The 10,983-nt window shown below is 37.9% G+C and overlaps 1 pseudogene; it reads right to left on the reverse strand.

Annotated features, from left to right (window-relative positions):
- Positions 1 to 5,461: 5,461 nt before the first annotated feature.
- On the reverse strand, positions 5,462 to 6,387 carry LOC103607765 (annotated as a pseudogene).
- Between the last annotated feature and the right edge of the window lie 4,596 nt (positions 6,388 to 10,983).

Here is a 10,983-nt window from a genome sequence, read left to right on the forward strand (position 1 = left end):
TTAGTTTCAATAAATTTTTTTAATTCCTGCTTGATTTCTTCTTGGACTCATGTATTGTTAAGTAGAATGTTGTTTAATTTCCATGTGTTTGTATACTTTCCAGTGTTTTGTTTATTATTGATTTCTAGTTTTAATCCATTGTGGTCTGAGAAAATACATGGGATAATTCCAATTTTTTTGAATTTGTTGAGACTTGATTTGTGTCCTAATATGTGATCTATCCTGGAGAATGATCCATGTGCTGATGAGAAGAATGAATATTCTGAGGTTGTTGGATGGAATGTTCTGTAGATATCTGCCAAGTCCAATTGGTCTAGAGTATGGTTAAGATCTTGTGTTTCTCTGTTGATTCTTTCCCTAGATGATCTGTCCAGTATTGACAGTGAGGTGTTCAGGTCCACTGCTTTTTATGGTGTTAGTGTCTATTTCTCTCCTTTATATTTGGAGGCTAGTTTTGCTGGATGCAAAATTTAGGCTGGTTTCTACTGAGAAATCCACTGAGAGACATATTGGGGTTCTGTTGAATGGGTGTGTGTCTTTTCTTCTGCTGCTCTCTGTATTCTTTCTTTGTCCTTGTTTTAATAATTTGATTATGATGCATCTTGAGTATTCCTCGTTGGATTGAGTTTTGTTGGAAACCTCTGAATTTCCTGGGTTTGGATGCTGCATTTGTGTTTCATTTTTTTCTTATTCTTTTTCCTTTTTGCTCCTTTGATTGATAATATCTAGTGTTCTGTATTTGAGCTCACTGATTCTTTCCTCTGTTTGATTGTCTGTTGTTGGAGTTTTCTATTGAGTTTTTCAGTTCAGATAATGTATTCTTTATTTCTAGAATTTTTATATGGTTTTTAAAAATTTATTCTATTTCTTTGTCACATTTCTAAATCTGCCTCTGAATTATTTTCCAAATGTCATTTAATTTTCTATCTGTATTTTCTTCTGACTTCATGAACATCCTACAGAGGGGCATTCTGAATTCTCTGTCAGATATTTCATAGATCTTCTATGCCTCTGGGTCCATTGCTTGCGTTTTGTTTTTTTCCTTTGGACACATTTCTCTGCTCTTTCTCTGTCTTTATGTTTTTACATTGATGCCTGGGCTTTTGAGGAGACTGCTACCTCTGCTAGGTTTTATAGGTGTTCTTTGGTTGTGTTAGCCCTTCACTGAATAATATCTGACCTTTGACATTGGTCTAAGGTTTCTTATCCATTCTTTGGAGGATTAACAGCTACCACCGCCACTTAGACTCTGCAGTGAAACGAATGTGCTGTACTGTGGTTAATTCATGAATTGGGGGAACTTCCTGTGGGGACTAGAACTTGAATTCTGTGCTTGAACTTAACTGTTGTTTTGCTGTTGATTCTCAGGGGAAGGCTTTGCATGCAGATAGAATATTAATTGTTGGTATGCATCACTTTTGGGTCTGGGCTGTGTGGAAATTCCAGCCCTGGACTAAGTCCTACCTGTAGATTTCACCCCTGTAGTTCAATCCCCTGACCAATTTCCACTGAGACCATGTGACCATGCTGCACCGATGTTCTCCCAGTAGGCCAACCTTTGTTCTGCACTCCAACCTCTTTCCATAGGGTAGGATGTGTGCGTGTCTCTCATGCTAACCTAGCAGCCTTGGGTGGCTCCTTTATCCAGTTGGCTGGTCCAGGGTGATCCTGCCTAGGGTGTTTATGGATTGCGGGCTGGTATGGTGTGCTCTGAAACCCTTCTTTCCCCTGAAGACTCCAAGCAGGTTCACATGAAGGGTGCTAGTGTGGCCTTTTCTGGCTTCAATTTGTGTGAGGCAGATGCTCCCTGCACATTACCAGGCTGGCTCAGAAGTGGCCAGGGCCCAGAACAGTTGGCATTGTCTTCACATCCTCTCACCCTGGCCTCTTGTTCCTTTTTACAAACTCTGTGGACTTCTCCTCTTCCCCCAGCTCCAGCAGTCCCAGGTTGTCAGTCTTTGCTTTTCCATCATTCTAAATTGGTTACTTGTGGGGAGGACCAATGCTGGGAATTGTCTGTTCTGCCATCTGGATGACATCACTCTTCTTTTTCTTATCAAAATACCAACTCTTAGTTTTGATTTTTCAAATTGATTTTGTGTTTTCTGCTTTATTTATTTCTGTTTTAGTCTTTGTTATTTCTTTCCTTCTGCTAACTTTGGGATTAGTTTTTCTTCTCTTTCTCGTTCTAGTTTCTAGTTGAGGTGAAAAATTATGGTGTTAAAGTATTTTTACTGTTCCTATTTATCACTATACACTTCCCTCTAAGTGCTGCTTTTGCTGCACCCTGTAAGTTTAGGTAGGTTGACATTCATTTTCATTGGTTTCAAGATACTGTCTAGTTTCCCATTTTTTCCTTTGACTCATGGTTGTTAAAAAGTGTGTTGTTAAATTTCCACACTTTTTTTTTTGATTTTTCAATTTTCTTTCTACTATCAATTTCTAGTTTTATTCCATTGTGGTCAGCCAAGATACTTGTTATGATTTCAATCTTCTTAAATTTGCCAAGACTTCTTTAGTGACCTCACATGTGATCTATTCTGGAGAATGGCCCATGTCTGCTTGAAAAAATGCGTATCTTGCTGCTGTTGGGTGGAAAGTTTTGTACATGTCTCTTAGGTCCATTTAGACTATAGTGTTGTTCAAGCTGTTTTATGTTGTTGATTTTCTGTCTGGTTGTTCTATTCATTATCAAAGTGGGATATTGAAATCTCTTACTTTTATTGTTTTGCTATTTCTCCCTTCAGTTTTGTCAATGTTTGCTTTATGTATTAGAGTGCTCAGAGTTAGTTGCATATATATTTCTAATTGTTATAATTTCCTGGTGGATTGACCCTTTTATCATTGTATAATTTTCTTTTTGTGATGGCTTTGACAGTGAGTCTATTTTATCTGATATAAATATAGCCACCCCTGCTCTCTTTGGTTTCCATTTGCATGGACTATCTTTTTTCATCGCTTCACTTTAAGCTTATCTGTGTTCTTAAATATAATCTGAATTTCTCCTAGACAGTACATCATTGGGTTGGGTTTTTTCCTTTCCTTTCCTTTTCTTTCTCTCTTTCTTTCTTCTTTCTTTCTTTCTTTCTTTCTTTCTTTCTTTCTTTCTTTCTTTCTTTCTTTCTTTCTTTCTTTCTTTCTTTCTTTCTTTCTTTCTTTCTTTCTTCTTTCTTTCTTTCTTTCCTCTCTCTCTCTGTCTCTTTTTATTCAGCCACTGGTATGTCTTTTGAGTGGAGAGTTTAATGCATTTATGTTTAAAGTAATTATTGGTACGGAAGGACTTACTATTGCCAATTTTCTAATTTTTCTGCCAGTTGAGTTCTTTTGTGTCTTTTCCTTTCTTGCTGTCTTCATTCTGTTTTTGTTTTTTAAACTTTATTTAAATTAGCATATAAAATTGTATGAATTATGTATAACATGATGTTTTGAAATATATACATTGTGAGATGGCTAATCCAGGCAATTAGAATACATATTGTCTAATAAAGTTATCATTTTTGTAGTGAGAACAACTAAAATCTACTCTTGGCATTTTTCTAGAATACAGTATGTTGTTATTAACTACTGTCATCATGTTATATAATTGATCTCTTGAAATTATTCATCCTATCTAGCTAAAATTTGTCTCCTTTGACCAACATATTCTTAACACCTCACTTCCTATTAGTATAGCCATTATGGAGAACAGTATGGGGGTTCCTCAAACAACTACAGATAGCACTACCATATGATCCAGCAATCCCACTACTGGGGATATATCTAGAAAGCTGGGAATCATAATGATGAAAGGATACATACACTCCCATGTTTATTGCAGCTCTGTTTACAATAGCCAGCTGAAAGAACCTGAATGTCCTTTTGTGGATGCCTGGAAAAGGAAATCATTGTATACATACAGAATGGAATACTACTCAGCCATAAAAAAGAATGAAATTCTGTAATTTGCAACAACATGGATGGGCCTGGAGAAAATTAGCCTAAGTGAAACAACCCAGGTACGGAGAGATAAATACTGCATGTTCTCACTCGTAACCAGGAGCTGAATCCATATATAAAAAAACAGTAAGGATAGGCAGAGAAAGAGAAAGAGAGAAACAACAACCACAGTAACATGTTGAACTTTCAGAAAAAGAGAAAAGAACCATGGTTATGAGAGGTGGAAAATGGGAGGGGAGAGAGAGAGGGGAGTGGTTTAACAAGAAATTGGTTAATGGACACAAAGGATGATTACATATTGAAATGATGAATAAGCTAATTATCCTGATCTAACCATCACACATTGTACACAACTACTGAAAATCAACTTTGTACTCCACATGTATGTATAATAAATTATCTTAAAATCTTTTTAAAAAGTAACTAGAGAAGTCCCCTTCCCCCCAAAATAAATAAAGGCAGTATACTGAGGACTCAGATCTCCTAGGAATGAAAGTTTGAGTCACCGCACCAAGTGAGGACCAAGTGCCAGCTGTCTGATAGCTCCCCTCAGAGATCTGAACATCAGATATGTGGTCCTCTCTCCTCTGTGTTCCTCGGTTCTGGTTAACACCACATTTCACCTTTGTTCCCCTAGTCCTAAGGGATGTATCTTCTTCCTGCAGTTAATATCTCTGGGTGACCTCAGCATTCATCTTTTCACTCCTTTAGTTTCTTTCAGTATACACCTATGCAGCTAATTCCCTGTATTGAATCTTGGTTTTAAAATACTGGGTGCAATTTCTTTTTTTCATTATTTTTGGTGGCTGTCTAGTGTGGGGATCCAAACGCTTGACCATGGTGTTACAAGGGTGCTCTGTAACCACCTGGGTACAATTTCTTTTTCCCGAATGGATCTTAACTGACCCTAACTGACATACCAGCTCTATAATGCATGGAAAATAATGTCCAGTAATGTTATGTCTAATCATTATCATATTATATTTCAGAGACTAATATTTTTATAATTTATTCTGCTCTCTACTAACATTTATTTGATATATTTTACATGACCAAGATAGTGATGATAGGTAATGTGTTAACACAGCTTTTATCATCAGAGACTTACAAGTATAGTAAGGGTGACAAACCATGATAGACCAATGAAAATTTACATTTAATAGTGATTTATAGCTTACAAAGCATGAGTTATTTGTGACCCACACACCCTGCGACAGAGAGGCAGATATGATTTTTCCTAATATGAGAATGCTGAGGCTCAGACTTGCTCAACATTGCTTGTCAGTGGACCAGCTGGGACACAAACTTAATATTCTTGTGCTGGCATTGTGTGAAAAGAGCAGAAAGATGTACAAAGTAATAATTTTAATAAGATGTCTCATTTAACTGTTACCAGATTTCTGGAAGGGGAATTTCTGGCCGGAAAGATGAACAGCAACTTCTTGGAGGGTGATAACATTGAAGCTGGATTTCCAAGTGCATTCTAATTGGAAACATCAGTATCCAATGTATGTCCTCACACAGGTCATGAGGAGATTTTCTTGCTGAAGAGTTTCCACAGGGCAGCCTTCATGTCTCGGTTTCTCAGACTATAGATGAAAGGATTTAACATTGGCGTAATAGCAATGTACATCACGGTAATCACTGCATCTTTTAGGCTATACCTAGTCAGAGGGCGTAAATACGTGGCCATGATTGTCCCATAATACAAAGAAACAACTGTGAGGTGGGAACCACAGGTGGAGAAGGCTTTGAGCACAGCTTTGGTGGATGGAACCTGTAGGACCGTGGAGAAGACCCGAACGTAGGAGATAATGATGCATAGTAATGGCACAGAGAAGACACCAACCCCTAGATACATCATCTTCACATTAAAGTGAATATCAGAACAGGACAGCTTGAGCAAAGAGGCAAGGTCACAGTAGAAGTTGGTCACTTCCTTGTTGCCACAAAAGGACAGGCGAGCTGTGAGGAAAGTGTGGGGGAGGGAATTGGTTATTCCAGCCACCCAAGACCCAACAATTAGCAGAACACAAGATTTTGGACTCACAATTGTTGTGTAGTGAAGTGGGCGGCTGATGGCCACAGCTCGATCATATGCCATCACAGCCAAAATATAGCTGTCTGTGTTACCCATGGCAAGCATGAAACACATCTGTGTTAGGCATCCCCAAAGGAGATGGATTTGCTGCCTAAGAGTTGGTTAGCCAGCATCTTAGGGATGGTTACAGATGAGAAGAAGACGTCCACCAAGGAGAGGTTGGCAAGGAAAAAATACATGGGGTTGTGAAGGCGAATGTCAGAGTGAATGGCCAAGATGACGAGCAGGTTTCCAATCAATGTGATGGGGTAAATGAACAGGAAGAGGATGAAGAAATATTCTTGTTCCTGCTGATCATTAACTCCCAGGAGGATGAATTCCAGGGGCGATGACTGATTTACTTCTCTCATGGATTCTTTAGCAGGAAAGGGAGAGGAATCCAGAATTATTAGTGAATTACTGTGTAATGATATTCCTTACCCGCCACTTTTTTAAAAAAATTTTTATTTTGTCAATATACAACGTAGTTAGTTATTGTGTCCCATCACCAATACCTCCCTCCCTCCTCCCTCTCCCCCCTCCGACCCAGATGTGTCCCCTCCATTTTCTCGTTGTAAGAGCTTAAAAAAAAAAAAGTTGAGGTTGTTAATTCTTCCTCCCCCCACCCCGTGCAAATCAAAACCACACTGAGATACCATCTCACCCCAGTTAGGATGGCTAAAATCCAAAAGACGCTGAACGATAAATGCTGGTGTGGTTGCGGAGAAAAAGGAACTCTCTTACATTGTTGGTGGGAATGCATAATGGTGCAACCCCTATGGAAAATGGTTTGGAGGTTCCTCAAACAGTTGCAGATAGATCTACCATATGACCCAGCTATCTCACTGCTGGGAATATATCCAAAGGAATGGAAATCATCAAGTCGAAGGTATACTTGTTTCCCAATGTTCATTGCAGCACTCTTCACAATAGCCAAGAGCTGGAATCAGCCCAAATGTCCATCATCGGATGAGTGGATATGGAAAATGTGGTATATCTACACAATGGAATACTACTCAGCTATAAAAACGAATGAAATACTGCCATTTGCAACAACATGGATGGACCTTGAAAGAATAATATTAAGTGAAACGAGTCAGGCAGTGAAAAAGAAATACCACATGTTTTCACTTATTGGAGGGAGCTAAAGGTGAATGAATCAATTCACACACATACATACACACACACACACATACACACACACACTCTCACACACACTCACACAAAAACAAACAGCAACAACAACAACATCAACAACAACAACAACAACAACAACTTACCCGCCACTTTTGACTCTAGGATTCAGATACATGTATACCTGGGTTTACTAAATCCACAGATAGGCATTACTTGGGAAAACACTTGTTGGTTTGTGAAACTAGTTGAAAACCCTGGATAATAAGGTCTGAGTGGGTAATCCATTAATCAGAGGTGCCCATCTTCTCCAATTTCAGCTCTACCACCCAAAAACCTAGGATTTAATTATTTCACATTTAATTTTATAATCTATGTGCTATACACTTTGGTAGGTCTCATGGAAAAATCATAAATATTTGACAATATAGTTTATTCATCTATTTGTTCAATAAAAAGACATTGTCTCTGCTCTCGAGGACCTTTCAACTTAATAGAGATGCCAGAATCACACACTAATCTTATTACACATGATAAGAAAAAGGACAGTATTTTGAAGTTTCTGAATAACACTCCAGTACAAAGAACGTGTAGTGCAAGAGCACTCTGGAAAATTAGATGCATTCTAGTGACCAAACTCAGAGGGATCCCAGGAGCCAGGAGGTAACAGGTATCTACACTGCCATTAGAAGATTATAAATAACAAAGAGCACTGGGGTTAGATCCTAGCAAATCAAACGCAGTAAATTTCCTCCTCAGGTTTTCTATCTTCAAAGTAGGTTTAAAATATCTCCTTTAATAGGTTGTATCTGTTTCCAAACACTTAAATATATGTAATCTAATGTTTCCCTCTTCCATCTTCTCGTCATTTTCTTCACCGCTTTTTTTCGTGACTCTTCCTACTCCCTAGTGGCTTCAATCACTGCTTAATAGACTCTCAAATTTATATCTGTAGGCTCAATTTCTTTTCCTCATATTTTGACATTCAGTCATCCTGTCAACATGTCTGACCAGACCCCATACACTGCAAATCCAACCTAAGAAGATAGCAAAAATTTTTGGGGGGTGGGGGAGGAAAATTATATCTTGCATATTTTTATATCTGCCAGAGAGGTTATTGTGGAATATCAGTCATTCTTTGCACCAATAAGTTTTCATTCAATATTTCTGGAGTCAAATCTAGGTATATTTCTTTTGTTCCCCACATACTAGATGCTTACAAGCATAATCACTAAGTTTATCCCTCACCTGTATATCTAATCCTGTTGATTCTTCATTTAAAATACTTGTGATATAACTCAACCTTTCTACTTAATGTCTCAGTGCTCTAGCTTAGACCATCATTATTTTCTACATGAAATATTAAGTGCTTCATTATAGGTCCCCTCTTCTCTGATCTATCCTGTACTCTGAGGTGTCCTAATTATGTCAGAGACTACTAGTTCCACTGCAATCCACATTATTCTCTTTTGACTGGTCGTTCAGCTAGGCTACATTTGTCAGCCTCTCTGGCAGTATAGTTGGCTCATGTGACTGAATTTTAATCAATCCCTATGTGTGTTGCAGTTCTGGGCTTCCTCTGCATTATTGTCCTCTTCTTGCAAACTGGATGCCAAAGGCATCCAGGAGAGTGAATGGAATAGTCCAGTCAGATGATGGAATGAGCCTGTGTCCCTAGTTCTGTACATCTGGGACAGCCGCTTACCACCAAGAAGATACACTGGTACTGTTCCATAGAAGACAATCAACATCTTACTGTGTTTAAGCAATTACATATTTTGAGATCAATTTGTTGCTATGCTCCAAGATATCCTAAGTAATTCAATAACTTTTAAACTCAATCTCTAGTCAAGAATCAATTACATTTATAATTAATTCAATAACAATACTCAGTGTCTCCTATGTTATACATGGGAATTATATAGTAGGCATGGAGGATGCAGATGTAATTGTCTTACTTAGAATGTCTTACAAATATGATGTGTTTTTTTCATTTTTATCTTTGCTCCTAAAGGAATAAGATTTTCTCTCTTGAAATGCTTTTTCCCATCTTCACTCAGAATCATTATAATTCATTATTGAGAGCATTCACTAAAGCTGGAGTGCTCAGAGACTATGGTTAGTTCACTAAAGCTGGAGGGCTCCGAGACTACAGTATGGAAGTGGAAGATTTGAAGGAGGGCTCTTGGTAGCATGATAGACTAAGCTGATGTTGACATGTCCATCCCTGTTGAAACATATAGCAATTCTCGATACATTGTAAACATAAAATAAACAATGCACATATCCAACCATAAAAGAAGGAAATGGGACTACCTATGCATGACAAATAAAAACAAAACCTGAAGAATTGTAAGTTGTAGCTTAAGCTATGGTGACTTCTTGGGGTTTCCAACCAGGAATAAGGAGCTAATGTCTGGAGTTGGGGTATATTAATGACCTCTGTACAGGAGATGTGGCATAGATCCACATGAAGCAGGGAGCTTAATTTCAGCCCTTGTATAAACATTTTAAGTGTTATCATATTTGAAATGAGTAGTAGAAAAAATTTTGCTATATAAAAAATGGAGAGGAAAGAACAAAACTCAAATCAAATATGGTTATCTATGAAGAAAATCCTAGGGCATCTCTAGATAATGCAAGATATTTCAGCAAGTTTGTTAGATATAAATCTATATTAATATATCAATATTGTACTTGTATGTAGTAACAAAAAACTAAAAATTATAATTAAAAAAGACTCACCATTCTCAATAGCAAAACAAATTTTAAGAAATCTTGAAATAATTCTCTCAAAAGAGATCTAAGACTAGATTAAAAATCTACAGAATTTTACTGAATGATGAATATAGTACATAAAAAAATGAGGGGATAAATAATGTTAATGGAGATTCAATGTGGTAAAAATGTGAATTCTCCTCTAATTAACCTATGAATTCATTGCAATCCCTATCAAAATGCCACAGGTTTCTTTTAAAAATGGAACTTATTAAATTGATCTAAAAATTCATGTAAGAGTATACAAGCCAAGAAGAGCAAACACAAATTAGGAAAAAAGAATAAGTGGAATTATTTTATTATGTATGAAAATGACTTACTCCAGTAAATTAATGGAGAAGTACTGGTGTAGGAACTGACAATATTGATCTATGTAACTTACAAGAGAGGCTAGAAAGAGATTAAGCATGAATAATCAGTATACTACATGGGTTGGCTTAGAAATAGGCAGGGAAACTGCTCAGGTGCTAGAAGTGAGACATGCCTGTCTGTACCCCTATAGACAGGCCTGCTAATCTTAATCCCATTGTAGATCTTGAAACAGTTCCTGTAAATATGCTCCAGCCCTTCTCAATCATGGTCTGAGAGTGGTCCTGCCCACCCAGAGATCCACTGCAAACATGCTTGTCTGCAGGCAGGCCAGCTTTGGTCTCACAGCAGATTTTGAAATGACCCTATAATTTGGCTTTAGCCCCTTTGTACTGTGGTCTGAGAGCATTCTTGCCAGCCCAGGAACCAGAAGAAGACAGGCTCATATGTTCCCTCAGAGACAGGTCTGTAGATTTTGTTCTGGACATTGGACCCTGAAACAGCTCTGAAACTCCATTATAGCCCCCCTCAGCTGTGGCCCACACCCAATATTGCTTGCCCGCAGGCCTACCTGATTCCCTCCAAGAGACCAAGATGAATCCACACTTATCCACACCACTAGAAACATGCCCACACTTTGCAGACTTTCACTGTAGCATCAGTCCAAATGACCAAGTTCCTAGAGGCTGTCTATTCCACCCAAGACCCAGACAGGATCTATGCTGCTAGAGCCCCTAGTAAGAATC

This window comes from Galeopterus variegatus, unplaced genomic scaffold, assembly GCF_000696425.1.
Source record: "Galeopterus variegatus unplaced genomic scaffold, G_variegatus-3.0.2 Scaffold7699, whole genome shotgun sequence".
NCBI classification, from domain to species: domain Eukaryota; kingdom Metazoa; phylum Chordata; class Mammalia; order Dermoptera; family Cynocephalidae; genus Galeopterus; species Galeopterus variegatus.